At 39.4% G+C, this 27940-nt stretch overlaps 1 protein-coding gene across 4 annotated transcripts in view; it reads left to right on the forward strand.

The window, feature by feature from the left end:
* abcc3 (ATP-binding cassette, sub-family C (CFTR/MRP), member 3) overlaps window positions 1-27940 on the forward strand; it is a 94740-nt gene that overhangs the window by 6841 nt on the left and 59959 nt on the right. For 2 of the 4 annotated variants that reach the window (XM_088599379.1, XM_088599377.1), the window contains exon 1: window positions 17573-17722. The exons of the other annotated variants lie outside the window; for them this stretch is intronic. The gene's annotated coding sequence lies outside the window, so the exon portion shown is untranslated. Of the gene's footprint in view, window positions 1-17572; window positions 17723-27940 lie in introns of those variants that run through there. 4 annotated transcript variants of the gene reach the window in all.

Below are 27940 nucleotides of genomic sequence, written 5' to 3' on the forward strand. Positions count from 1 at the left end.
TGTCTCTGTTAGACATGTACTGATTCAGCAATAAATCAGGAAAGCTCTTTTGCCAAATGCTTCCAGGAGCACAGGCTGTGGATCAGAATTAACTCCAACACCATCTTTGTGTACAAAGTCTGCACAGTCATTCCAAAACGGATAAAAGAGTCAGAACACTCCATATGTATTCATGACACTAAATGAAAAAAACCCATTCAATTATAGTGAGAAACAGATTAAATAGTAATGCTGTTAAGTTAAAAACTAAAATGAGTCGAATTGACCTGCAACTGAATAGGAGGGTTAAACATGTTTCCTGGCTCGCGGTGAAGTGTGTGTGTACCATTAATTTTTGCAGCACTGGTTTAATAATTGCCTTTGAATTGAGAATAACAGAAACATCACTCTACAAAAGCATGGTTACAGATCCTTTGTGTCACGCAAGGAGGTGTCCTAATGTTTAACTTATTTCACTAAAAATCTGGCAATTTGGGGGAGAGCTTGTACTTGGCTGTTGTATTTTTCATGATTGATTTATGTCTTGTCTCACAGCTTTGGCTCTTTGGACAAAATGCGGACATGCTCCTAATACTTGCTCACCTTGTGATTTTCACATTCTGCATGTTCCATGGGGCTTTATGGGACGTTTAACATGTGCTGGAGGAGTACTGTATCCCTCTGTGACCTCTCTCTGTAGGTGCCTGGGAATCGCTGAAGTTGCCTATTCTGGCCGAAGTGCTAGCTGAATAATCCCAAGATGACCCCTGGCAGGCCTCCACCAGTTGTGCCAGGGGAATTCTATTAGTCACATGGCCCCTAAATGTGACTTTTTAACCTTTCTAACTAAAATGCTTTTCTAGTCATCACAGTATCCTCACCCTAAACACTCATGTGGTCTCCCACTATATTCGCTTCTGTTATGAAAGGGTGCCCATTTGTAGTGCTGCATTCCTACAGCTACTAGGCTTTTCATTTTGTGATGGCTGCAGATCAAGAGAAAGTGACGTTGCAGTTAGCTGTCTTAATAAATGGTGCGGTGGTTTATTATTTAATATGTGGTTTCCATGAGTTTGTCCATGGCAGTATGACAGTATTTTGTCTTTGGACTTCAAGGCTTACCTTTTCTTTTGAATATCCTGCTTCAAATGTGAACATATGAGAAGAGTGGCTGTACCCATCAGACAGGGAAGACATGATGTAGGATTAATTGTTGGATTGGGATTCGGTTTGAAATTTAATTATTCACAGCTGCATGGTGAGATGCTCTAGAATTAAGTCGATCTTAATCATTTGCTGTGATGTTTTTTGCTGGCGGGTCTAAGTCCAGCTAAAATTACTTTCTTGAGACTGGACAGATGCTGAAATATCCTTTGATTGCAATTGGTTTTATTTATTTTCTAATTTAATTTATGTGCTCTAATGGAAAGAAGTACAGGTAGATTGCATGTTGCGAAAAGTGGGGCCAAATAGAATTTCTTATGTTGCCAAAATAACCCTCTTCTTTCTTAGTTTTATTGTAAACTTCCTTCCTTTGCTTTATGTCTTAAAAATTATTAGGCTTTTTTACCCACTTAAAGTAAATGGAACCCCCTAGTATTGCAGTAAAACAGTAATGAAATTAAAAGGTAAATTGAGAAATAGCATCTGACCACACTGTCATTGCACTAGTAGATGTACTTGTCTTGCACTAAAAAATCTAGCCATGCATTTTTTACACAAACTATTTCTGCAAATGAATACAAGGATGTGAGGTATCGAACCATCTCCACCCAGCCACATCAAGCACATTTTTTAAGCGGCTGTTACATCTGCCTGTAATGGACAGCTGTCAGTTGACATTGTGCCAGGAGAATTTCTGAGGTAATTCAGGAATTATCACTGAGTAGGAGAAGGCTTGTGCTCTGCAGCATGGTCACATCTGAAAACACATTAATCACCAATATCTGAAAGGACTCCAATATAGGACATTCCCAAAATACTGTATATGTAGGTACTGTATGTACTAGGTACACCTTCACCTTACCTGTGAAGTGTCAAGTTTAAAACAGACTGGCTGTTGTGTTAGACTTGTAGAGGACCAAGTCCTGTCCTAGACTGCATCTCAATCACAACCACCTTCAAGCCTCTCTAGTTCTTAATCCCATATAACAAATGCGAAGGGGCTTTTAGGGATTTTAGGTGAGTGAATAACTCAAGTAGAGACGTCTAGACCCCTTGCAGTGAGAGGTGGCATGATTAGATCAGCCACTGTTTGTGAGGTTAGGGTAGTGTCCCATAACAGTGTGAAGACAATAAGGCTGGAGTGGATCTGATACATAAAAAATACGAAAACTCATGGCAGGAGTGTCTTTCCCTCAGATAAAGGAAATTCTTTTACAGGAGAGTCACTAGAAAGTATTCCTGGTCGTCCAGGTTGAGTATAAAATGGATTGAGAATCAGTTATTAGAGAATAAAGGTCATCGGGCCAAGGAACTAGACCTCTTGTAGTGACAGTTTAAATTAGTAGATCAAAAGCTGGGTGGGAGTGTACAGATTGGCACTTCATGGACACCAAGGACAAGACCCCAAGTTTGAGAACCATAAAACAGGAAGACCCGGGGGGGTGAGCAGGTTTCTTTCATTTCCTGAAACAGGAGCACTTGCTTCTCATCGAGGATGAAAGATTAAATACTTAAAATAGCTCTTAATAACTATGCATCATGGGTTTCGGCAAACAGTGCATGCATAGTTAAAGATTGAGACTAAACTTTTATTGTTATTCGGTGTTATGGCTAATTATTGTGTACATGCCAGAAAATAAAACTACAGAAGAAAAAGGTTGTGGAACACCTGTTCTGAGGCTATCATTTATATATGAATATATCATTGATTAGGGCTGGTGCCTGTCTGAGATCGCATAATTTTTCTGTTCTTTTATATAATTAATTTTTCAGGACAAAGACTGAAAGTATGCTGTGTACAAGCGAGAAATATCTGCTTTGTTAGCTAGTGTAACTTTCTTCAGTTGTTTAGACTTTGAGGTCCAGCCTTAGTGGAGTAATATTTGCCTGTTTTAACGACATTGGATTGTGTCCATTATCACTGTCCGAGATAGAGGAGCAGTCAGCTTTGATTTCTGAAGACCCTACCTAATGTTTTATGTCCTACTTTACGTAAATGAATGCCTAAAACCTGAAACCAAGAATTATGTATTGCATTATGGCTTGAATATTAGCAGGCAACTTGCTGTGTTTTGTCTGTTTTGTCTTGATGAGCAGTTACAGAACTCGTCTTTCAGGCAACATGCACTGTCCATTGCAAGGGAATTTGACCTGCTCAGAAATGTCAGGACTCTATGGAATGGTTTGATAATGATTAACTAACACAAATTGTTGACAATTAATTCTGATGAAAAATTTACAGTGTCATTTTCTTTGTACCTAACAACTTCGAGGCAGCTGAAGCAGACATCTCTTTCTAACTCACCTTGAAGATTTTTTTTCACACTTTAACAGGTTCTGTTATACAAAACCTTATATGGGTAGAACAATAACTATGTAAAATAACAAGTCCTGCACTCAATAATGACTTGCATTTGACCAACTTGATGGTTGTCTTATTTGCTCATTTAAAGAATGGAAAACCATTTCAACAGCTTTTGGGAAAACCACAGGGTTAGGTTTCACATTGTTTTCTGAAGAGAATTGTTCTAATAGTCATTAGAGGAATTTTATCTCTGTAATGTCATTTCCTTCTGCTTGTTTTTAAGTGGTATGTGAACTAAACCATCACAGTCAGAGGAAAAGCAATGCAAAGCCAATTTAGAGCGATTTCAGCTGATTAATATGGTTCTTCACATGGGATCACATGGAAACTCTCAGAACCCTCCAGTGAAGATGGGGATTTTTAAGATGTAAAAAATGCTTCTTATAAGAAGCATGTAGTGACAGGAAGAAATTCTTTAAGATTAAAATAAAATCTGTTTTTCTTCACAAAGGTAGGGGGAGGAAAGAGTGGGTGATTGATAGTTGTGCAACAACACAGTGGGATTTCTCATTTCCTATGGATGACAAAGCATTCTTATTGAAAACAACAAAAACCAATAACCCACTTTGTGCCTTTGTGATGTTAAACTGAAATGAACTACAGAATTAGGTACTTAATGTCACCTTTAGTCTTAGTCACTTAAGATTTGGCTTAGTTTAGTCGGGTTTCTACCTGAAAGCAGCTCCTAGGGTTATTTATAAGGCATTAAGGGATTGAATTCTTTCTTGAGAACTGGATGGACCGGCTTTGACAGAACAGCCACACATATTGGCAGACTCTCCAGGTATGCTTTTCATACTAAAACATGTTTCAGAGCCCCGAGGTCCTGACTAATTGGTCATTAAAGATCACTTCGTGGATAACATAAAGTGGAATTTTTCCACTTTTCCTCCTCTGTGGAGGAGTAGGGGTGTTAACCCTGGAGTCCTGGCTGAATTACACTTTGGATGTGTACAGTCAGGCCTTTCCTGTTTATTCAGTGTGGAGAAGAACCCATTCACCACTCATATACCGTGTACTGGAGCTGCTGGCACATAATAGCTACTCTGCAATACCCAGGTGGGGCTGCACTCTAGTGATTCATAAAGTGTGTCCCCTGCTGTATGTGAAGTGCTTTGGGGTGTAAACTGCTCTATAAATATAATTGCATTAATTATTTTCCCTTCTTGTAGCTTGTGTAGCTTTTGTGGTAGACCATTGCACTAGTAATGCAAAGCCTTGGGGTACATTATGGCCTTTTTTTCATTAAGGAAACTGACCTTCATATTGCAAAAGGCTTGAATTTAATTTCTAAATAAAAGTGCTTTTTGGGTTTTATTGTAAAAGTGAAATGTATTACGAATACACCACATGGCGGATCTCCACTAGTGAGAGGTTTCTGTTGCTGCCTTGCTGTTTCACATCACTGGGAAAATAAATTGGATGAAATCTTGTAACATTTTGGCTGTCAGCTGAAGGAGAAGGTCATGAAGATGAGCAGCTTCTAATTGGGCTCCAACACTGAGTCCAGGAACGGTGGCTGTTCTCTTACTGAACTAGACAAGCGCTTGTGTTTCCCAGAATAGTGCAGTGTGAATCACTACTGCAGTGCCCTATTTAACACTGACAAACTCTTTAGCACTTTTTTTATTTAAACAATATAAGCCATGTGGATTTTACTCGCTTAAAATGGAATTGTGTTTGTCCAAGCTAGTATAATTAGAGGGGATTTGAAACCCTCATTGGATTTTCCAGGTGGAAAAGATAAAATTGACTTAATGATGATTGCATTTATTCAAACTAAGTAAACCTCAGCGAGGTTAATCCAGGAGGTCTCGTTAATGTGTAAAAGAAGTTGTACTTGGTGCATAGAATTTCATCCATTCATTTTTATACATGTACTTTCAACAAGTCCTTAACAGTCTGATATGTGGTGTATACAGTGCACTAGTGTGTAGTTGGTTACCTGTATTTTCTATACAAAAATCTTTTAATATAGAAAACCTAGGATCCATAAGGAGTTCATAAGCAGTCTCAATCTAGACTTGAAGTAGGAAGATCTGAATATACTTAATCATATTCAATTCGGCCCTGGCTTCAGTTCTGGGCCTGGGATGCTGTCTGCGTGAGGTTCTTTCTGTGTTTGCAGGGGATTTCCTCTGGGTGCTCCAGTTTACTCCCACAGCCCAAAAACATGCTGGCAGGTCAACTGGCTTCTGGGAAAATTGCCCCTAGGTGTGAGCGTGTCTGTGTTTGTGTCTGTGTGTGCCCTGTAACGGACTGGTATCCCATCCAGGTGTGTCCTGTCCTTTTCCCATTGCTTCCCCCACGACTCTGTATTGGAAGAAGCAGTTAAAAAACGGATGGATAATTTTACATTTCCTACATCAGAATTGACTGATGAGCAAAGTATAAAATGCATGAAACAGTAAGAGATCTCATTATTACTTTTCCCTCGTAATAAGAAGTTAGCCTGATAGTAAGTCTTAATAATTTGTACTGAGTCTTTACCAGTTTAATGGAGATTTTAATGAAAGTTCAGAAGGAGTGACAGCAGCCAAGTTTCTCTTCACCTCTGCTACTCTTAACTTGTGATCTTCCATGACATAGCTTCCCAGAATTCTACAACAATCTCAGTGAGAGCCTCCATTTTCCTCACAATCATTTTCTGTTGCGTTCCTGCTCCACCCCATGTCCACGTTCAGATCTGCCCCTTGGATAATTCTTTACCCCGAATGAGAGTCCTTGCCTCTTTATCCTATGGCGAGGTGTCCAGGGGGTTTGCCCTGTGACAAACGTGTTAAAGCCAACATTCTTTATGTCTAAGTTTTAAGTAAACATTCATAACACACTAACACACTACAAAGAATGTGACAGGAATCTGTGAAACTCAGGTTCGAGATGTCGCAAGTGGCACACAGTGTTAACCCTGAGAAGGAAAAGTGTGAAATTAATAAGTGTTACTATAATCTTGAATACATAATTTAACATTTCAACAGACGTAAAATTCAAATCTAAGAGATTAGACAGTGTTGCCAAGAGTAGAATAGTGGGTGAGGTTGTCCTTGCGATGCTACATGCAGAAGATCTCAGCTGCTCAGTTCAGTCTGACCTGAGGTGCCTCACCCTTGTTTTCCAGGGTTGGTAAAACTGGATTGCCATTACCTTTGCATGGAAAGTGCAGTAGCTGTTAGTGCCTCAATCTGAGAAATTGTTCAAATGTTTGGTTATTTCCCTAAACCTGTCTGAATAGCTCATGAGCACTGTTAAATAAACTTACACAGGGCTCCCCTGAAATGCACATACCCACTTTTTTATTTTTAACAGTGAGTAATGCCCCTGACCCCTTCAGCAGTCAGTGTTTAGTCCTATTAAGAGATTTTTTCCAAAACTAGTTTAGTCACATTCCAAACTGTTCTTTGTGGATTGAATCTCAGCAGTACTTTTCTTTTCTGTGAAAGTGCCCAAACCTGTTCTTTTATTTCAGCATTCTGACATCAGCCTGTGTTTTACTGACCAAAGGTCAGTGTCTGAAGAGTTTGATGGTTTTGGGTGGTGTATTTTAGATGCTTCGTTCATTCATTCCCCTGGCTAACCTCTTTGTTTTTTCTGTCATGTCTTTTTCACGGTGATCTACTGCTGTTGCAAATCCATTATTTCGCACTGATCTCTGCCCCTAATCTTCATCATTATCTGCACGATGTCAATGGCTTTTCTGTGTTAAAAATGTCTGATTATTCTAAGGTGTTGTCTTGAAGCTGTAGTGATGAACTCACCTGTCATTCCTCTCTGAAAATTGGCTCCTTTAACAGCCCTAGTGTTTCTGTGATACCTTTCATAGAGTGGGCTTTCCTAGTTTTTTAGTCATGTTTTGTTGCGAAATTCTTAATGATTTTTATTAGTCAAATCTGGTTTTAATTAGTAAACAGACTAATGATCAATAAGTCGAAAGCATTAGCTTTAGACTGTTGTTGTACTTCGTTCAGTGTGGATATAAACAGGATCTTCTATTCTCTCCATAAGCAATAGAACTTTCTAAACAAAGATTTTTCTGAATACCTCAAATTCCTGTTTGCAAACTTGTGAGTATGGTATCAGCCTTTGTTAGTTCTCCTTTAGATATGATATTTGTTATTCTTATGTTTTATGTTGTAAATGTTGGTTAATTGTTGTTTTGGCAATACTAATCCATTGTTCATGCCATTACATTTGAGTAGAGTAGGATCCATCTGTATCTGGTGGATTTATTGAGTGAATTATGTCATCCACAGGGTAGAAGCTAATAAAAAGTGGTGTTTGTCAGAAGCATTCTCTGGTTAGAAGAGCAGACCCCTTTATCAAATTGTGCCTACAACACATTTCATGTTATCTGCACTGTCCCTGTCTCCTTGGAAACTGGCCTTGTCAGTTCCCAGAAGCTAAGACAGACCAACATTAAGAAAAAAATACCTCATACCTCTGTTAGTGGTCTGTCAGGTTTCACATTGACAGAAGCCATGAAATGCCATTTTTGTTTTTAGCATCCTTCTGGTGTTGTGTTTCAGAGATGTTATTAAATTCAGCTCCTTAGATTTGCTAAAGAGGTTTGGTATGGTGGCACAGAAGTTAACTGGGTTCAGTTCCTGGGGTGCTATCTGCGTGGAGATTGTATGTTTTCTCTGTGTTTGTCTCTTCCTCAGGGCACTCCAGTTTCTTCCTACAGACCAAAGACATGCTTAATTGGCTTCTGTAAAACTAGCCCTGATGTGAGTGTCTGTGTTAGTATTAGTGCAATGCACTGGCATCCAATCTAGTGTGTATTCAATCTTACACCCTTTGCTTGTTTCCCTGCGACTCTGTACTGAATAAAGCAGATTGGAAAATGAATGAATGGATGGACCTGGATAAGGTTTACATTCTTGAGAGGAAAATTATGGGACCTTGTACAGTATCTTTGTTTTAATCTTATTCAGTTTAATTGGTCATATTCCTCTCCTGGTTTTGCTTGTGGCTTTTATAGTAAGTCTGACCTATGCTGAAAATCACATTTCACATAGAACAGCCACATACTGACTGAATTCACATTACTTAGATCTGTTTTATGTTACCACTTTAATATTTATTCAATTTATCTACAGACTAAAATCTTTTCATTGGGCAATGAGAATATTGTTGTTATTACATCTTTATAAGGATGCTGTGAAACAGGAGGGCGGGGAAGCAATTCTGAAATGTATTGCTTATCTGTTGCAGTGCTTTTGAATTGGAGAGACAAACCCAGAAAGCTATATTTGCACAAATAATCTAAAAATGGCAAGTCGTATGTCATGGAAACAGGAATCGGTAAACAGGTAGTACTTCTAAACACTGCATCTATGACTCACCTCACCTCAGATTTTGGGATTTGGTAGTGCAGTGCAGTAGTGCAGATTTCTCGAAAGTCCAACATAAAATATAAGTGTAAAATATATCTATATAATTTCCACACCCTGAGATGTGCAGCATTTTGTGGGTAAATAACTGTAGAGATGTTCTGAGGTCTACAAAATGCAAACTGTAAAAACGTTAAATTTGTAACAGGTGTGTAATGATTACATTTAATGTTAATTTTCCCCTTACATTTTGCTTTAAGTGTTCCTTGAACTTAAGATATGGGTAGTAACCATGGGCTTCGGGATAGCTAATGTTAAGGGTGACCAAACTGAACCAAGTAACTATAAACTGACCTCCATTAACTGTAGTGCTTGTGGTGGGAAAAAAAGTGCTTGGTAAAAACAACATCTCAGAAGACCTTTCCTTGGTAATGGACCTTAAAGATGGAAAACTGCCTTTCTTTGTTGTGGTTTTATCTTTATAAATTGGGAGAAAGCAATTCCTGTACTTTGAGAAAGGCTCAAAATTAGTCCACGGAGCATCAGAATAATTAGACAGGAAATAAGCTTAAGACTCTTTTTTTTAAATCTCAACTCAAAAATAATTACATTTTTAGCAGGGTTAGATAGCAAGCCAGTATTATGCCAGTTCAGTGTTATGGGTAATAAATGAATGGTTTTTTAATCTAACATGATTCAAATAGTAATTGGTGATTATTAGGGAAGTTATTTAGCTCTGTGAATCTTTAAAAGTGCAAAGACTCTGTAAGCAAAATAAAGAAATGAGACATACCAGTACAGTGTTTTTCTCACTGTGAGCCCCATAATGACCACAGCTGAGTGAACATTAATTGGAAAATGGATGTATCTCTTATTGACTAAATGGCAAGCATTCACAGGATTAAATTCAGGAGTATCGGTTGTAGTCTGCTGTCGACAAAGAAGCCCCTCTAAGCCATCCCAGTACAGCACCTAGGTAAAAAATCCCCCTAATTACGTAATTGACTTAAACAAGAGTCAGCCACGTGAAGAGCTAGCTGCTGAAGACAGTGTCCTCCTTTTTTGTGCATGGCTCTTAATGGAGTATTAAATGAAGGTTTGGGAGGAGTTCACACTCTATTCTTGATTTGTAAAAATCGTATCTCTTCAACTTCTGCGTGTGCTTCTTATCTCACGCCCCGCCCCACAATCTAATAGCCATTACCTCAGAGTTAAACCAATAAAACATTAATCCAAGTCAGCCCTTGACTTTACATTAATTAGGGTTTGTCTGAGCTACTGAAAAGGTAGGAGCAGAGTAGGAGTTAATGACTACCTACTCAGCCCTTTGGACAGTCCTTAATCTCACACCAAGCAGTACATCGGGAGCATTGACTCATTCCAGGCCCTGACCTGCAGCTACAGTACCATTACGGTTGCTTCCATTTACTCTCTGACTACAGATCTGGAGTTTGATCTTAGAAATTCTTACGCTTGGACTGCAGCCACACCAACCAACACTCTAGACACGATTTACAACTGTTTTGAATAGATGTGCAGTATGTGCTTATTTTGCACTGCTTTAAACCAGATTTACTAACACATGTCCAAAGCTTAAAAATTGCCTTTCCAGACAAAAGGATACTTGTAGAGGAAAGTGGTTACAATATCTGAATTATGTTTAGGATTTCTTGAATTATAGGTTCTCAGACCATATTTGATAGCTATCTGCTGAACTTCAACATATTACTAGTGGTGCTAAAGTACAGTCCCACAGGTCTATGTCAGCATGTGCAGGAACAGGTAAAGGTTTATTACATGCTGAAAGGAAAAGAAAAGAGATACAATGTTATGGACTAAACCTTTACCTGTTTCCTAATTAGTAATATGTTTGCGACCTCTAGGTTGAATTTTGACTGCATCCATTCAGGCTGAGCGCAGCTAGGGCACACATCATTGAACAGCAAGTAATATTGGACGGCCAAATAAAACTTAGCTCAGTGAGAGAAGAAATAGCAACTGGCTAATGGCAAACACCCTAAAACAGGTGCATAAATTTGCTAGCAGTGTTTTCCCTGGTTTCTCCACAGGTGGGGAGTCTGTTTCTCTGCCAGACTGGGGGCAGTAACTTGGGGGGGCTAGTTGTTCATGCAAGTGGGAGAGACGCGTGCTCTCTGTCATGCCCAGAGCTGTAGGCCTCCTGCAGAGAACAACACGCCACAGACCCTTGCACCCACACTGCTACGGACCTGAACAAAGCAACACAAAAGGGAAACACTTTGTAATAACATAATAAATGTTTTTACTGCATGATGTATTTGGGCTCTGTGATTGATGTCCCTCTTTAGCACAGCTCCTATTGGTTTGAAGGGTTGCTCCTAGGTAAACCAAAATGATTTTCTCTTTAACCTCTCTCTCTCTGCAACATACATTTTCTCTTTTTTGTGAACTGAACAGTTCTATATTCATATACTGTAGTTTCGGTGTGGCTATGTTATGGATTTATTTCTTCTTTATTTTCATATTTTTAAGTTTTTTCCCTCGCTTGGGACTTTGCCACCTTGAACCTAAAAGGGCATCAAAAAAGTGCCTGGACCCTGAGAAGTGTGTGTTTATTACTATAAGCTTAAGAAGGAATTAACAAAATCAGCAGCTGTTTAGAAATCTCCTGCATATGTCCCTCTGGTCAGAAATAAGCAGAACCGAAAATAATAATAATAATAATAATAATAATAATAATTGCTTACACTTATATAGCACTTTTCTGGACACTCCACTCAAAGCACTTTACTGGTAATGGGGACTCCCCTCCACCACCACCAATGTGCAGCATCCACCTGGATGATGCGACGGCAGCCATTGTGCGCCAGAACACTCACCACACACCAGCTATTAGTGGGGAGGAGAGCAGAGTAATGAAGCCAATTCATAGAGGGGGATTATTAGGAGGCCATGATTGGTAAGGGCCAAGGGGAAATTTGGCCAGGACGCCGGGGTTACACCCCTACTCTTTTCGAGAAGTGCCCTGGAATTTTTAATGACCACAGAGAGTCAGGACCTCGGTTTTACGTCTCATCCGAAGGACGGCGCCTGTTTACAGTATAGTGTCCCCGTCACTAAACTGGGGCATTAGGACCCACATGGACCACAGGGTGAGCACCCCCTGCTGGCCCCACTAACACCTCTTCCAGCAGCAACCTTAGTTGCTTACATTTGGCAGGTTTCAGTCTGGCTTTTTGGATTTTGGTTTGGATTTTGAATGTTTACATTCACTGAACTGACAGAAAAAGTAACTTTGCAGAAAAAAAAAGAACTAAAGATGAATAGCAAAGATTTGAGCCAGTAGCAATTTCATAGTAGAGTTGTTTGCAGTGTGTCATTTAAAAATTACTTAGACCGCCCATGCTACCCCTCTGTTATTCTGGTATGGGCTGATTAAACCCAGAAGTTGTTAGCTCTGTGTGAGCATTTACACTTATCATTCATTAGAAATTAAGTGATACACATTTGCAGGAATAGAGCTGCTGAAGAGTCTGAACAGTGGGTGATAACGTGCAGATACATGAGTGTGAAATGAAAATTTGCAAAATGTAACACATTTAAATGTGGTGAATTGCTTGTAAATATATAGTAAAAAATGTCCTGGTCTGTGTGGAATATCCATGACAGATTAAAAATGAATGCTGAATTAATCCCATCATCCATGAGAGCTAGAATACAAAACTAAAACACCATTCAAAAGTTGGTTTTGCTTTTTCCCCCTTTATAGACTTTGGTTCAGTCAAATGTGGAGTTTTTTTATTAATCATGATTTGGAGAAAAGAAAATTCATTATTCCACATAAAAAAGTTTAGATATTGTAGTATAATAAGAGGTGAAAAATGTTAGGGACCGAAAACAATTCTGAATTTTCCTTCAGGATGATTTTAGAATTGATGTTTGATAAGTATATGCTGTTGATTTGTTTGATCTTGGGACTAAGAAGTTGTAGTAATGCCACACTGGGGCTGACATCTGTGCCTGCGACTAAACTGCACCTTTTCACTGGACTGATGGGAGCCAAAAATGTCCTGAACTTCTAGTGCTATTAACAGCATTATCTTGTAACAGAGGAAGTAGTCATTTAGATTACAGTACTGTATATTGCTATACATGTGAAGGGGGTGAAAAGTATTCTGGGTTAAAAAAGCACTTATGTTTATTATCTTTCAGGCTTAAGATTTTATGGTTGTTTTATACTGTCTATCTTAGGTGATAATTTTAACAGGGATGCCAGGGGAATTCTGGGGCTGACAAACTGTAATCTCATTGCTGCATGTGGCATCTTGTGATTCTGTCAGCTTACGATATGGTGCTGTTTTGCAATTTACACTTCCTATAATCTTGCCATACAGTACTTGTAGATCAAACTCTAAACGACTCTAAATTCGAAAGCCCATGTTGTTGGTTTATATTTGTGTTTTTGCTACAGGGCACCTGTTGATGTCTGTTAGTATCTATTATTGTATGTTGGAAAATTGTAACATTTGTAGTAGTGTAATGTACAAATGAAATGACAAATGCAGGGTGCTGATTTTAAAATGGTTGTGTGGTTTAATACACTATAATGCCGGTGATTTGAAAAGAAACTTGTGAATTTCTCCTGTCTTCCCTCTCAGAACACATTTTCTTTGGCTCTTTTAGCTCTCCGTGATGTTTTTGTTTCTATCCACTTACCTGCCCAGTGTGCTTTAAGCCTGTACAGGGCCCCGGTGGGAGAAACGCTGCCTGCTTGCATCTCAACAGCACTGTTGAGGAACAGTGAAGTGCTCTCAAGGGGAGGGCTTGGTGTGTGCTGCCGAGTGCCACAGGCTCAAGGGGAGCAGGGAAAGCTTCGCTGCTCTCAGCAGACATTTCAGCCTCTGTGGTCACAGCCGTTCGTCTGAAAGAACAACATCCTGCAGCCCATATGGGCTGAACCAGTCTGAACCAGTTTGTGTTGTCTGCCCTTCTGGATCAAATTATCATGTCTACAAAAGGCCACAATCCCATATTATGGCACAGCATCAAAGGCAGACGCTTTGTTTAAACTCTTAAATGCTTTGTTTAAGCTTGTGCTGGAGTAATGAGGTTTGTATATGCACTACTGTTGTTTGGCATTGAAAATTTTCTATTTTCATAGAGAATTATTTTTTTTTTCGATCTCAGACCACCTGCGGCATTTACTGCGTGATATATTTTATAGGTAAACCACATGTATGCTGTCTTCAATTGGCGCTTCTGTTGCTCAGTTGCTCTCTTGCTTGTCGCAGCTGTGATTTATTGTGGCCCTCTGTTTGAAAGCTCTTTCTGTTTCTACCAGAGAACCTTTGTATTAGAGTATTAGAGTCAGTTCTGCTGAGATGTTTTGCATGCTTGCTGTTCAGCAGGAGTTGTGCCCTGAAAACTCTGAAGAGCTGAGTCATGTCGCGAGTTCAGTTATTGCTGAAGGCTGAAGGGTAGAGATTGGCTGTGTGCCGGTGAATGATTTCAAGAGCATTGAGCTGTCAAGTACGGGAAGCGCCTGTGCTCACTGGCTGCATGTTTGCAAAGTCAGCTACCCCAGGTTTCTTCAAAATATGCAAACCTTTTGCAGTTTACTTGTCAGGAAGGGCAGACATGATCGGAGTTTGAAAACCTTGATGTGCTCAACTTGCATTTGGTACCTCTTCAAAGCTACAGAACTGCCATTCTTAGCTCTTACAGTGATAAAGCAGGCCCGATGAGATGTGCTTGCTATAAAACATGAGCTGTTTTATTGATAACTTTGATAGAAAAATGATACAAATCAGATTTCTTTTTTTTTACCACATATACATTGTATTGCAAATGATTTTTCTATATCATTTTTTTAGAATTTGCCCACCGTCTTGTGGATCTGAAATTGTGTTGTTACATCTTGGCACATGATGTTGATCCCTGCATCCATGTGGGGCGAGTCAGACTCCATGTTTTAAACATAGGAAAGGTTATAAACGAGAGGAGGCCATTTCACCCATCTAAACCATTTAGCAGTTAAGGGCTGAATGAGATCCTTGGGTGAATTAACAGTTTTGTGCAAGAAACCAGGGTCTTAGGTTCAACAATATAGCTGGGTAGTCTGTTCCATACTCCCACGACGATTTCTGAGCACTTAGGGGACCCAGTCTCAAACTTGCAAATGTCTTTAGAAGTTAAGGCACTCAGAAGTTTTAAAATTAAAATGTATAAATCCCCTAAGGAATGTTTAGTCAGATCGTGCTCATTGTCAAGCATATGAACAGACCCTGGGCTTCTGAATAGTTTTCCAAAATTTAACAAATAGTTAATTCCTGTTTTTTTTATTATTGGAAGTTTGGATTCTGCTCATCTTCTGTGATATCTCCACAGAACTTTCATCTGGAAGCTGATATTGCATTCAGAAGTAATGTTCCATATATAATGGGCAGCACAAGTGTAATGTAATTCTTATTAAACAGTAACTCAAGAATAATTTCAAACGAAACAGATATGCTTAATTTCCAAAAGTGTCGAAATGAAAATAATATATATATATATTGGGTTTGTAAATATAAATAAATACCTGGACTTTGTAAATTTGTGTTTCTGTCCATAAATATTTTTGCAGTTGTATGTTGGAAACAAAATGGTTTCCGTATATGTTGCCTTCTTTATGCTTGCAGAATGCTTCCCAGAACAAAGGAAATGTGTTTCCCATAGAAGGCCCAGCTGCTTTGTAGGCAACATTTTGCCTTTTGCCAATAAAGATGAGCTCACTGAGCACGAGCCTTGTGACCTTCAACAAGAGATGACATGGTGTGAATTGACATTGCTGTCCAATGTGTACTTTCAATTCAATTAGAATCAATTAATTGATTTAATGGAGTAATAAGGAGACACAGTACATACTGTATATACATTACATTTATACATAACCAAGATTGAACCGAGACATTAAAAGAACTTGTGAACAACATGTTAAAAAGTATGTTGAATTAAAAAAAAATTAAAACTGCTCCGATTAGTAAAAGGGGAGAGAAATGACTAGAATAGTAGAAAAGCCTGCGTATTGGAGATATTTCAGAAATCATTCTTGTCTACGCTGTCTGCACTTTGTGGCAGCCCTGTGTGCATTGAGGAATTCTCTTCATTTTGGTTATTGGATGAATTCCGACCTGTTACACAATCATAAATCCAAACAACATTCAATGAAAAAATACAGTGCAGTACATTTAAAGATACTGTGAAAAGGTGCAGCAATAAATCAGTTTCACAAAATAATGCTTTGTTAAACAGTAATGAAGGGTAAAAGTGGTGGTTATGTGATTTGCAAGCTTCCTGGCCTCAGCCTGGATTTCCATCCCCTGTGCACTAGCCCACCATCAGTCTACTGCTGGCTACACACCATACATTCCTACACAGCTACTTCTACTGGTGCACTACTGTCTACCTTCCATCCTGGTAGAGGAGTAGATCCACTCCTTGCACCCACTTTGAGCTTTTGTTGAAAATTCCAAGAGCTTTTTTCTACATATGTGCCTTTTATATAGACATAATGTGTTTCTTTAAACCTTACACCTCGCACGCACACTTGACTAATCCAGTATACCAGAATCCCGCTTCTTTGAAAATTCTAGTTTCTGGCTTGCTCTCAGATTAATTAAACTGCCCTTTCGCTCCACTGATAGAAGACACCTGTGTAGACAATGAATCGAGAAGCATCCACATGACACCCGGATGACAGACTGAATTAATCCAGAGGCTGGCCGGGCAGTCAGCATCTACATTCAGTATTTTGCATGTTGTGCTTTATGTATTTCATCCATCCATTTCATGGAAGTGCAGCCCCCATCTGGGTGATGCACCAGCAGTTCCATTGTGCAACAGATTGGGTGGAGAAATAACACATTATTTTTACCAGTTGAAGCCATTTTTTACCATGAAGGGTGTTATTCTAGGGAGGCCAGAGTTTGCAAGCCCAAAGCGGAATTTGGTCCCCGTCTGTGAGGTTGTTGGTCTTGTAGACTGGTGAGCAGTGTTTTGGAAATTACGGTCTACAGGATGACCAGCTGTTAGAGTGTCAACACCACCTACTGTGGTAACCTAGTTTTTCTTAGAGATCTCCCATCTTAGAACTGACCAGGCCCAGTCCAACACCTCTCAGTGTGATATGGATTTGACTTCTTTTGCTGTAAGAGCCAGAAATGATCACCTCTTGCTTGAGAAGTGCCACAATAGCAATCCCAATGACTTAAGAAGAAACGTTTTCCTCTCTGGGTGGCACGAGGGGGCATTGGTTAGCATTGCTGCTTCACAGCCACTGGGGTCCTGGGTTCAATTCCTGGGGTGCTATTTGCGTGGAGTTTGTATGTTCTTTCCCTGTTCACCTGGGTTTCCTCCAGGTGCTGTGGTTTCCTTCCACGGTCCACAGACATATTCTTAGGTTAATTGGCCTCTGTAAAAATAAAATGGACACTGGTATGAGTGTACACTGTGTGCTCTGCAATGGACTGGCGTCCTGCCCAGGGCGTATCCCACCTTGCGCCCAGTGCTTCCCAGAATAGACTCTGGGCCACTGTGACCCTGAATTGGATAAGCAGATGTTGAAAGTGATGTGACGGTGATGTTTCCCTCTGTGGTGGGGGCTGCTCAGGGCTGTTTGAAAAGGAAATGGTTAGTGGAACATGATCTGGTCATGTGGGTTTAAGGAAACATGAGAGATGAACTGAAAACTTTCACTGCTGGTTTTGCCTTTCTGCAGAACTGGGTGCATGAGAGCTGTCAGTGTAGGAGATCTGATGGCCTGTAGGGCCCGGATTTCCTTCTTTTGAGTCATGAGCTCAGCGACTTTTGCCACCACAGCTTTCTCGAAGGAAGAAAGAAAAGGTTATGTTGAAATCATGAAAAGGTGAGTTAGCATTTTAAACTTTTTTTTCTTTTAAAAATTGGAGAAATGAAAGTGGTTCTGGAGCACACTACAAGCATGGTGTACAAACAAGCATGGGTGAATCCTGAAAATGTATAAGAAGACATCCAGTGAGTTATAGCAACTATAGACCCATCTCTGCTATAGATACAGCACAGTGTCTCGCACAGCACCTTGGGAACCCCGAGAAGGAACATGAAAATGACTTGTCTGGGTTCTTGCACCTCAGTCACTTAGAATAAAGGCTTCCAGTTACACGTGCTTCCTGGGATTTCCCTGAAAAAGAACATTCTGGAATAGTTCTTGCCTTTGTTTTGAAGTGCGATGATTCATTTTACCTGAAAAATAAATTTCGTACCTTTGCACGATTTGTCAGATTCGATGCCTGTGACAATATTGCATAAACACGATGGAGAAAACATTCAAACAGGAAATTGACTATATTTATGTAGAGAAACCCATAAATTCAAATTCTAAACGATAACATTAACTTAATTAACATGCTGTGACGGACTGGTGTCCCATCCAATGTGTCTGGCTCCCCATGACCCTGCATGGGATGAAGTGGTTATAAAATGGATTGATTAATTACATGTCAATTAATATTCAGTCACTGTAATTTCCAGGGTAGCATTACGTTTTAGTGGGAAGTTTGGTTTTGATTTGGATGCTACTGATTTCAGTCATACTGTATGTATGTATACAATCTATGCATCACATTAGAAATGAAGTGTTGTGTGTTTTTCTTCATTAATAATCAGAATGAAATTTTCGGTTTCATTCGAAAGATGTTTTGCTTTAACAAAAGCTCAAGTTTTTTGAGAAAATGTATAATTAAATTTAGTTTTTTTTTCCTAGAGTATGCTAGTTGAAACATTTCCTTAAGCAGCAAGAGTGTTGACTTCACAGTGATCATGCAGAAATGCACCGTGAGATGTACTGTAGCTGTAATGGGAGGCAGGTTCATAGTATATGGTGAGATTGAGTGTCTAGGGGAGGTCTGTGAAGTAGCTCTGTAGGCTACTCTGTGTGTAAGGCTTACATTTTTTGGTGCTGAGTAATAATAGGGTGGGGGAGGGTGAGTTGATGTGTTATTCGTTATGGTGCTGAAGAAATTCGACAATATACAACACAAAAAACTACAAACTGTTTGTTCTTGTAAAATGCCTGTGGTTCTTTTTAAACTTTTTATAGTTATATAGCTAATAAGGAATAATTACAATCCATATTCTCAGAAAAAAATGTGGCTCATTTAAAATACATTGCTGAGCTCAAGCAGAGTGTAATTACTGGAGTGTATCTAATCTTTAATTTCAGCCTGCATTTTAAGGGATCTTTGTTTAGCTGTTCCAAGCAGATAAAAGAATGTCTTTCGAGATGTTTTGTATGTTGATATTCATTTAATGAAATGCAAATTAAGCAACATAGAATATACACAAATGTGTAGCAAAATGTTCTGAAAGTAAGGTAAAAAGACTTTAGTTGTCCTTCACAGGGATACTAAGTAATTAGCTGAATTGTAAAATGTTAAATAAAAACGTACTTTCCAAGTCTTAATATCAAGGGGATTTTAAACCCCTAGACATCTGAGATTAACTTCAGCTGTTCCAGTACTTCTGTAGGCGTACCTGTGGGTTGAAGAAACGACACACAAATGGTTTGTTTTTCTTTGCCACAACATTTTTGTGGATTAGTTCTTGATCTGGGTATAGCAGAAATATTAATTTATACTCATATGCGGTCTAGCCAAAATTTAAGAGAATATCTCACCACACTGCATGTTTCATGATTCCTTAGAACCATCAAGTAGTAGCAAACCAGGCCTTTTCTTAAGTGTGTCATGCGGTGCCTAAGTGGGCCGATGCAAATTATTCTCCCAACAGGCATGATTAGACCAACTTGGGATTACACTCTAATATTGTGGTAGCACAGTAAAATCAGCAATTTTTTTTCCTTGATGTGTGAGACAGTGCTGTAGTTGCTGCATGCATTTACTCCACATGCCTAGAAAAGGTGTTTCAGGAGTGGGGCTTAAGAATGTCACATTTCTTATCTACTGAGACAAAGGAGAATGTTTTCACATCCATTAACCTTGCTTTCTCATTTGAACCACCATGAGCCACCCTGAGGAAATCTCAGAAAAACTATGAAATGTCATAGGAGTTATGCACTAGATATCTCTCAGGCCGCATTCATGGTCTGTCTGTTGGGTGGTATCTGATGAATCAGTAACTGATCAACTGTAACTCTGCCTTCCCTAGTCTTCATTTTGCTTCACAGCAGCACAATGTCTATAGAATTAGAATAATAAGATATAAAAATCATTAGATTAGTAAAAGGGGAAGGGAATGACTAGAAAATAAGGAAATGGAACTTGTGTATGACTGTTGGTAAAAATGTGTTTATGATATTTCAGAAATCCTTGTAGTCTACACTGGCCACTGTGGGTTAATGAAGTCCATGGCTGGTAATTGGATGAATTCAGTCCCCCCAGCCTGATTTCTTAAAGCTTTGTTGCTGTCCAGTGTCCTTTTCTGCTTTGTGTCTTCTGCCCATACCTGGCATTCTGGAGCACTTTATAGTCTACATGATTCAGCAATGTAGCCCTTCCCTGGCCTAATCTTAAGTAAATAAAGAAAAGTATTGGAATTAAAAAAAGGAAATTTTACATGTTTCCTAGTGTAAAGTATCACTTGGCATGGAGCCAACTGTGGAACAGGCTGTCATGCAGTCTGAGTTCTGCAGGGAATTAGACTGAGTTACTGTGATACAAGCCTGGTATAGTATAAAGTAATAATTCCTATGAGTCGAGAAGGTAGGGAGCAGAGAGAAAAATAACAGTTTATAAGTTAATAATAATTGAGAATAATTCCTTAAATTATATAGCGTTTTTCTGGACACCCCACTCAACACGCTTTATAGGTAATGGGGACTCCCCTCCACCACCATCAATGTGCAGCACCCACCTCGATGATGCTACAGCAACCATAGTGTGCCAGAACGCTCACAACACATCAGCTGTCAGTGGGGTGGAGAGGAGTGATGAAGCCAATTCATAGATAGGGGAAGTATTTCATGTACTGTAACAGAAGAATCCCTTTGGATTTTAGTGAAGGCTTTTTTTTAAGGCTGTCAGAATAACAAGATATGACTGGACCAAAACAAAGCATTTGAATTGATTTCTCCAGAAAATGTGTGAAGAGAGCAGTTCTTGAGATGAATGTGTTATTTTTGACCAGATGTTAAATACGGAAACTTGTGGGAAAATAAGTATGTTACCTATATTGCTGCATTTGAGTGTTTGTTCTTACTTTATTACATTATTTCCTGGTATTCTGAGGCAGTTACCCAGGGTGATGTAGATAAAATAGGACTGTTGGCATAAGGAGCTGTTTGAACCCTTAAGTAAATATCAATGCTAATTGGTTCATGAAAGCTTTAAGGAAATGGTTAATGAAAGCTGTTAAAAACATGTATATTACAGAAAGCAATTGACTGTCTTTGCTGACCATACTGTGTGTGTTCTGTAAACCTGGCTTGTAAATCTAGGTGTTGGTCATTCGAGTAGAAATACTGCTTTTTTATTATAGCTGTACGAATCTGGTCTCTGCTTTTACCTTTGTGGCACTTCCAAAATGTTTTTTTTCTCGAATGCAACATGCTCTCAGAGTAGTGCACTCACTTCTTTTCCAGAAAAAAACAGAATAACTCTGAGTGCCACAAAGTCAAAAATGCTGTTGCGTAATGTGGATTGCATTTTCTTCTTGTTAATTTTGAGATTTTTTTTTTACCACACTGTGTGAAGCAGTTCTTTTTGAAGGCAAGGCGACGAGGATCACCTCATGAAATCAATCTTATTCACTCAGCCATGAAACACTTTGAAACAGTGGATTAATTGCTGAAATTTGCAGTGAATATTTTTTTCCAACTGTGTTCATTTTCTCAGTTTTCCTTTTCACCCCACTGTGTAGCAGAAGCAAGCATTTATGTACTGTATAACACAGACCTGAATCAGAATTAATAGCCTGCTTAGATGGTTCTGTTTCGAGTATTGGGGAAAATGGTCACAGCAAATTCTTTTCCTTATTTCCTATATGTAGTATCTTCTTCAGAATGTATAGTTGTTTAAGTTTAAAATCGGTGAAGGTACACAAAACTAAGCATTGCGTATTTCCAATAGATTGACTGTAATAGCCCTTTATTCTATTTATATCTCAGTCTTTTAATTTCAGGAGATACTTCTGCAGTGTTTACTAATATTTGTAATTTGGTGCAAACTTGACTAGTTTACTATCTCAGAATCTCAATTTTGATGATAATTAAGTGTTTCGAGTAGTGTTTCTAGTACAGATCCATGTCTTAATCAACATCCAAGTAAAGGGAAGTTCTTGACTTCTTAAGGTCTAACTGTGCCTAATAATTTACTATGTCTTGTTCCCAGAGCAAGTATTTATTTTGTGCTGCCATGCATATTTAAAAAGACAGTAAAGTTAAAACAGCTAAAAAGGTCCCATACACTCTCTTTTTATTATGTTACCAGAAAGCTGCAAACATTACCCAGAGGTAACTGCAATTGCAAATGTTCACCCATGGGAAATACATATTTAAACTTGTGTGTTAGTTTTATCATATTCAGTCAAAGAGATTATCATATTTGTTTAGAGTTAAGTATGTTCTGTAGAGGTGGATGATTCTATAACAGTGAATGCTTTAACAAATATACTGTATTGGAAAAGCAGCAGAGTAGAGATTTGATCAATAAAAGATAGCCCAGTCTTTCTATGTCACTGGAGAGGCAAATAAGAATGATTCCATTATAAATTCGCCATATTCTGGAGGTACCTTGACTTTGAACTTCAGTGCACAAACTATTGTCTTCCTCCTGTACTGGAGGTGTGGGGAGAATGGAGAGTAACAGATAGGATAGACATTTTGAGAAGGTGCAGTGCACAAAGAAAAACAACAAAAGGAAGAAAAAGAACAGGAGACAAACGGTTCATTCCTTCCTGGAATAGATCACTTTTCACAAAGGCCTCTAAAAACACCCATGTGGCAGTTATCTGGCTTGTAATCTCTGGGTTGTACTGCGCAGAATCTAATCTGTTCAGAATTCCATCTGTCTAGACAGAGGTTAGGAAATCTGGATTTTAATTTTTTTGGGGGGGGAGGAAACAAATAAGTAATGCATTCAACAACACAATAAAAAATCAAACACATATTCTCATATTCACTTAGCCAGGGGATAAACCTTCCTATCCATCTCTTCCCTTTTCATTGTACTTTCCCAGGTGAAACATTAGGTTATTTCTGCATTATTGCAAAAAAGCCATGAAAATGTGTAGAATTTAAGGCCCTTTTCCCCAACAGCACTGCAATTGACCAGATTTTGAAGTGTTGGTGTACCGACTACCAACAGAACACGCTGATTCCATTTTTTATTTTCCGGGTTTTCGAGAGCCCCAGTGAGTCTGTTCAGTGTGTTAGGGCACTTTGTGTACCCTTTAGTTTGTCTCCCTTCAGTTGTGAAACAAAACCAGTTTCATGGCACTGGGGTAAGGAGATAAAAGATGTGGACTGCAACCACAATGAATTGCAGCTGATACTGGTAATTCGTGGGAAGAAAGTGCCTGACAGTGGTTTTCCTAAAAGCTTTGCTTCTCCAAATTGCTCAGACTTTTGTAATTCACTCCCAACTCTTTTGTCAATAATTTTTAAGCTGGTGCAAGAAGGATATGCTTATTGGAATTCAAACTATGCATCAAACATATTTGACTGCCCTGTCTATGGATTTATGGCATTTGAGTGTATATTGCAGAAATTGTAAGGATCCTCCTTCTAGTGGGCTGTGATGCTGTTTATATTTATCAGTGAGGGAAGTGTTCTCTGATTGATAGAGCCTGGCTACATAATAGCCTAGGAGCAAAGTAATAATATATGCTTGAGCTGGTTGCCCAAGCGACCAGTCTGAAACTTGCACAGATACAGGAGTTCACTTAAATATTGGAATGGTGAGCTTAAAATAGAGGCATTGTGTTACATTGCAAAGAACATTTAGTCCTCCCTACTGTATGTGATTAATACCGTAAGTATGGTGATTCTTCTTGTCTCCTGTCATTATACTGTAACATTTATTTAGAGCGAATTGTGTTGGGGGTGCACACAGAGTGAAGATACCGCTTGTGAGACATGGGGTCCAGGATTCTGGGTTCTATACAAGATTGGGGTACCTTCTTGAGGTGGCATTTGTGTGTTCCCCCAGGTTTGTAGTGGATACTCTACTCTTGTTTCTCATGGTCACAAAACAGATTAATGAGCATGATTAAATGGCTTCCAAATTGGTCCATGTACCCCTTGCAGTGGACAGACTTCCTCTTCAGGATGCTGTCCTGCCTTGCACCCTGTGCCCACTGGATTGGGCTTGGCACAGGTACACCCTCTAAGGATCAAGAGGCTACTAAGGGCTAGATGTGAGAACATTAAGGGCCTGACTGAGGGACAACAGTGGGCTGTTTTACAGCAGCTTATTTTGGTTGATCTTTATGATGCTATTAAATTTCTAATTAAGCCATTATCTCTTTTGCTTAAGGGGATTTACAAACAGCTGCTGTCTGGTCTGGCCATTTGCACTCATCTGTTCAAGCGTTTTTTTCTTAGCCCTCTTACGAAAAACACTGGGCTAGTGAACTGTTCAATTTAAATGTAAATATACTGTATATTTAAGTCTTTTGCAGAATCAAATTGATTAGTTGCAGCTTCACAACCAGAAGATACCATCGGACACCTGTGTTTTTCTGAATGTCTAAGCCCCTTTGAATTCCTTGTTCTTTTGCATTTACAGTAGAACCGTGATTAAAATCTTACATTTCCGTTTACCAAGGTAACTGTCACATGGGAGACTACAGTAACCGTTTCTCGAAACAGACTTTGAGAGGCCTTCTGTTCTGCTGCAGATTAATAAAGGGCAGCTGTTGCTGCTGACGATCAGACTGTAATTGACATTGGTAAGAACCTTGTCATCATGTGGCACAGAGGGGAAATGCACTTGTTTCCCTTCTGCTGATAAGCATCGCAGCCTTGGTTACTGCTCCCCCAGCAACACTTTTGTGATTGGAGCTGCCTTATGGATCCCAGTAGCTTGTCGTCCGCCCGTCACTCTGTGTGTAGTGACGTCCTGTTTGTTCAGCTGCTGCATTTATCCCAAAGAACACGGCATGGTGGCGCAGTGGCTAGCATTGCTGCCTCGCAGTGCTGGGGCCCTGGGTTCAGTTCCTGGGGTGCTTTCTGTGTGGAGTTTGTATGTTCTCCCTGTGCTTGTGTAGGTTCTCTGGATGCTGCTGTGTCTTCCCATAGCCCTAAATCATACTGTTAGGTTAAGTGGCCACTGGGAAAATTGCCCCTGGTGTGAATGTGTTTGTTTCTGTGCGTGCCCAACGATGGACTATATGTCTTGTATATATTGCTTGGCACTGTGACACTATATTGGGTAAAGACATTATAAAATGGATGGGTGGATGTATCCAAAGGAATGCGTGAGGTCTACTGTATAAATACAAATATACAAATAAAAAAAAATGTATACATTATAGTAGGCTTGATTGTTCGGTAATTACATCCACAAAGTCCTAGTAAACTGAATTTTGTCATTGCCACACATGTTTTGAAGTGTATAAGATGAAAGTAGCGAGATGTGGAAGTAGAATTATCTGGAGCCTCTTTATCATAGCAGTGCCCTTCAGTTATGTAGTCAGATATGTGTGTTTATACAGTACTAAACAAATTTGTAATCTGGCCAATTTATTCTGGGCATCTTTTTGTTCTGCTTAATAATAGCTCTGCATATCTAGTGATGACAAAATCTTGTGCCGTTTAAGTTAGTTGTCGTAAGAGAACTGCGTGTACTGGACAGTGCCTGGTACAGTATAAGTTATCCAAATAGCAAAGCTCGAAGGTATTGAGTTGAATGAGGGAACTAAGTTGTAAATTTAATACAGTATCTGTTTTGTTTCTGATTTATAGCTAAAAACAATTAGCCCAGACAAAACTAGAGCAGGAATGTACAGCAGCTGTTAGTTAAATATGTGTGTTCATTACTCCAAACAGAGGAAAATCCTGTTTACGGTCATAGCCTGTTGATGGACTTAACTTGCCTTTATTAGTTTATGTTGTGTCTACCCACTTGGTTGTGGTTTGTAGTTGTAATTTTAACAAATAAGATCTAATTTTAAAGAGTTACTGTACTTGGAATGAATTATATGAATGTGGAATGATTACTGTATGTGGAATGAGTGATAATTCCACATACAGTAAGCAGTTTATATGATGAACATTTCTAAGGGGGAAGAACATTCCTTCTCCATAGAGCTGAGTAGTTTAAGCAGCGGGGTCTGGTGAAAGGCAGCACCTGGGACTGATAACATGTGCTGGCTGAGCGAAAACATAAATGTTTAAACAAACATCCGTAGTTGTATTTAATACTGGGAACACCCACACAGCCACACAACTATCTAACCTGCAGGCCACAGTATGTACGGCTACAGAGCTGTGTGTCTGAACAGGTTGTTAGCAGTACTGGGACTCCACAGGGGACTGTCCTTGCTCCATTCCTGTTCACCTTTTACACCTCTGACTTCAGGTACAACTCTGAGACATGTCATCTGCAGAAGTTTTCAGATGACTCTGCAATTGTGGGGTGTATTAGAGAGGGGAGGGAGGAGGAATATAGGAGCTTGATTACCAATTTTGTGGAGTGGTGTCATCTTAACCATCTCCAGCTTAACACCAGCAAGACCAAAGAAATGATCTTTGACTTTCGAAGGAATAAGTCTCCGCTGAACCCTGTTTCCATCCAGGGTGAGGACATTCCTACAAGTACTTAGGGGTACACCTGGATGATAAGCTGGAGTGGTCTGGTAACACTGATGCCCTGTACAAGAAAGGTCAGAGCCAACTCTATTTTCTTAGGAGACTCAGGTCCTTTGGTGTGTGTGGAACACTGCTACACATTTTTTATGAATCAGTGGTGGCGGCGACCATCTTCTACGCTGTGGTGTGCTGGGGCAGCAGCATCATGACAAAAGATGCAAATAGGCTCAATAAACTCATCAAGAAGGCTGGCACTGTGCTGGGGATGAGCCTCAACCCCATGTAGGTGGTGGCTGAGAGGAGAATGCTGACCAAGCTCACAGCCATCATGAACAACACCTCTCATCCGCTTCATGGGACTGTTACTGGGCAGCGGAGCACATTTAGCAATAGACTGCTCCAGCTACGGTGTTCAAGGGAACGTTTCCGCAGGTCTTTCCTCCCGGCGGCTGTCAGGGTGTATAACGCTGCCCTAGGCTAGGACTTTTAGCCCTTCATTTGCTCCTCTATGGACAGCATGTTTACTCCATTGTACTTTTTGGACAATCAGTCTGTATAAACCTATGCACATTTTGCACATATTTTATTGTTTTTACAGTGACTATGATCAGCACATTTTGCACACACCTATGTATTTATTTATTTTTATTTATCTTGTTTGTCTTTTGTTTTATAACTATTCTGATGTCTGTTTTGCTTGTCTTGGGCTGGACTGCTGTAACACATCAATTTCCCTACGGGATTAATAAAGTATTATCTATCTATCTAACCTTTCACATACAGAAAACCTTAATGGCCATCCCACACCTGTGTCAGTTAATAGAAAGGTGCGCCATCACACATGCTCTTTACATTTTTTTCACGTGACATCACTGGAGGATAAGGTATCATGATGGATTAACCCAGTTTTATTGTTCCCTGTGACGCAACCTCAAAACTGCTTGGCGCCGAGAAGGGGGAAGATGTCTTTCACATGTCGCCCAAATGAGCAAACCTGTTACACACAGCTCATTATATTGAAAAAGTAGTTGAAATGTAATTGGGAATTATTTTGCATAAAACGTACGGAAGCTCTGGGATACTTTTAGTAAATTGGCACCTGATACATTCCAGTGTTTAAAACAATCTCTTACACTGACAGGCTAAAAGACTTTTTAGTCTTGAACAGAGCATCCTGGAACATGATCTAAGTATTCAGAATCCTCCCTCCTGGGCTGTGACATAGTAAATCTAGGGCACTTCTTCTGAATGAACAGTGAAATGAGAACAGACACAAGTGGAAACTATGCTCATATTTAAAACTGAGAGCAGAAGGCCTCCTCTCATTTTAACCATTGT

This window comes from Lepisosteus platostomus, chromosome 11 (genome assembly GCF_059453375.1).
Source record: "Lepisosteus platostomus isolate fLepPlt1 chromosome 11, fLepPlt1.hap1, whole genome shotgun sequence".
In the NCBI taxonomy this organism is placed as follows: Eukaryota; Metazoa; Chordata; class Actinopteri; order Semionotiformes; family Lepisosteidae; genus Lepisosteus; species Lepisosteus platostomus.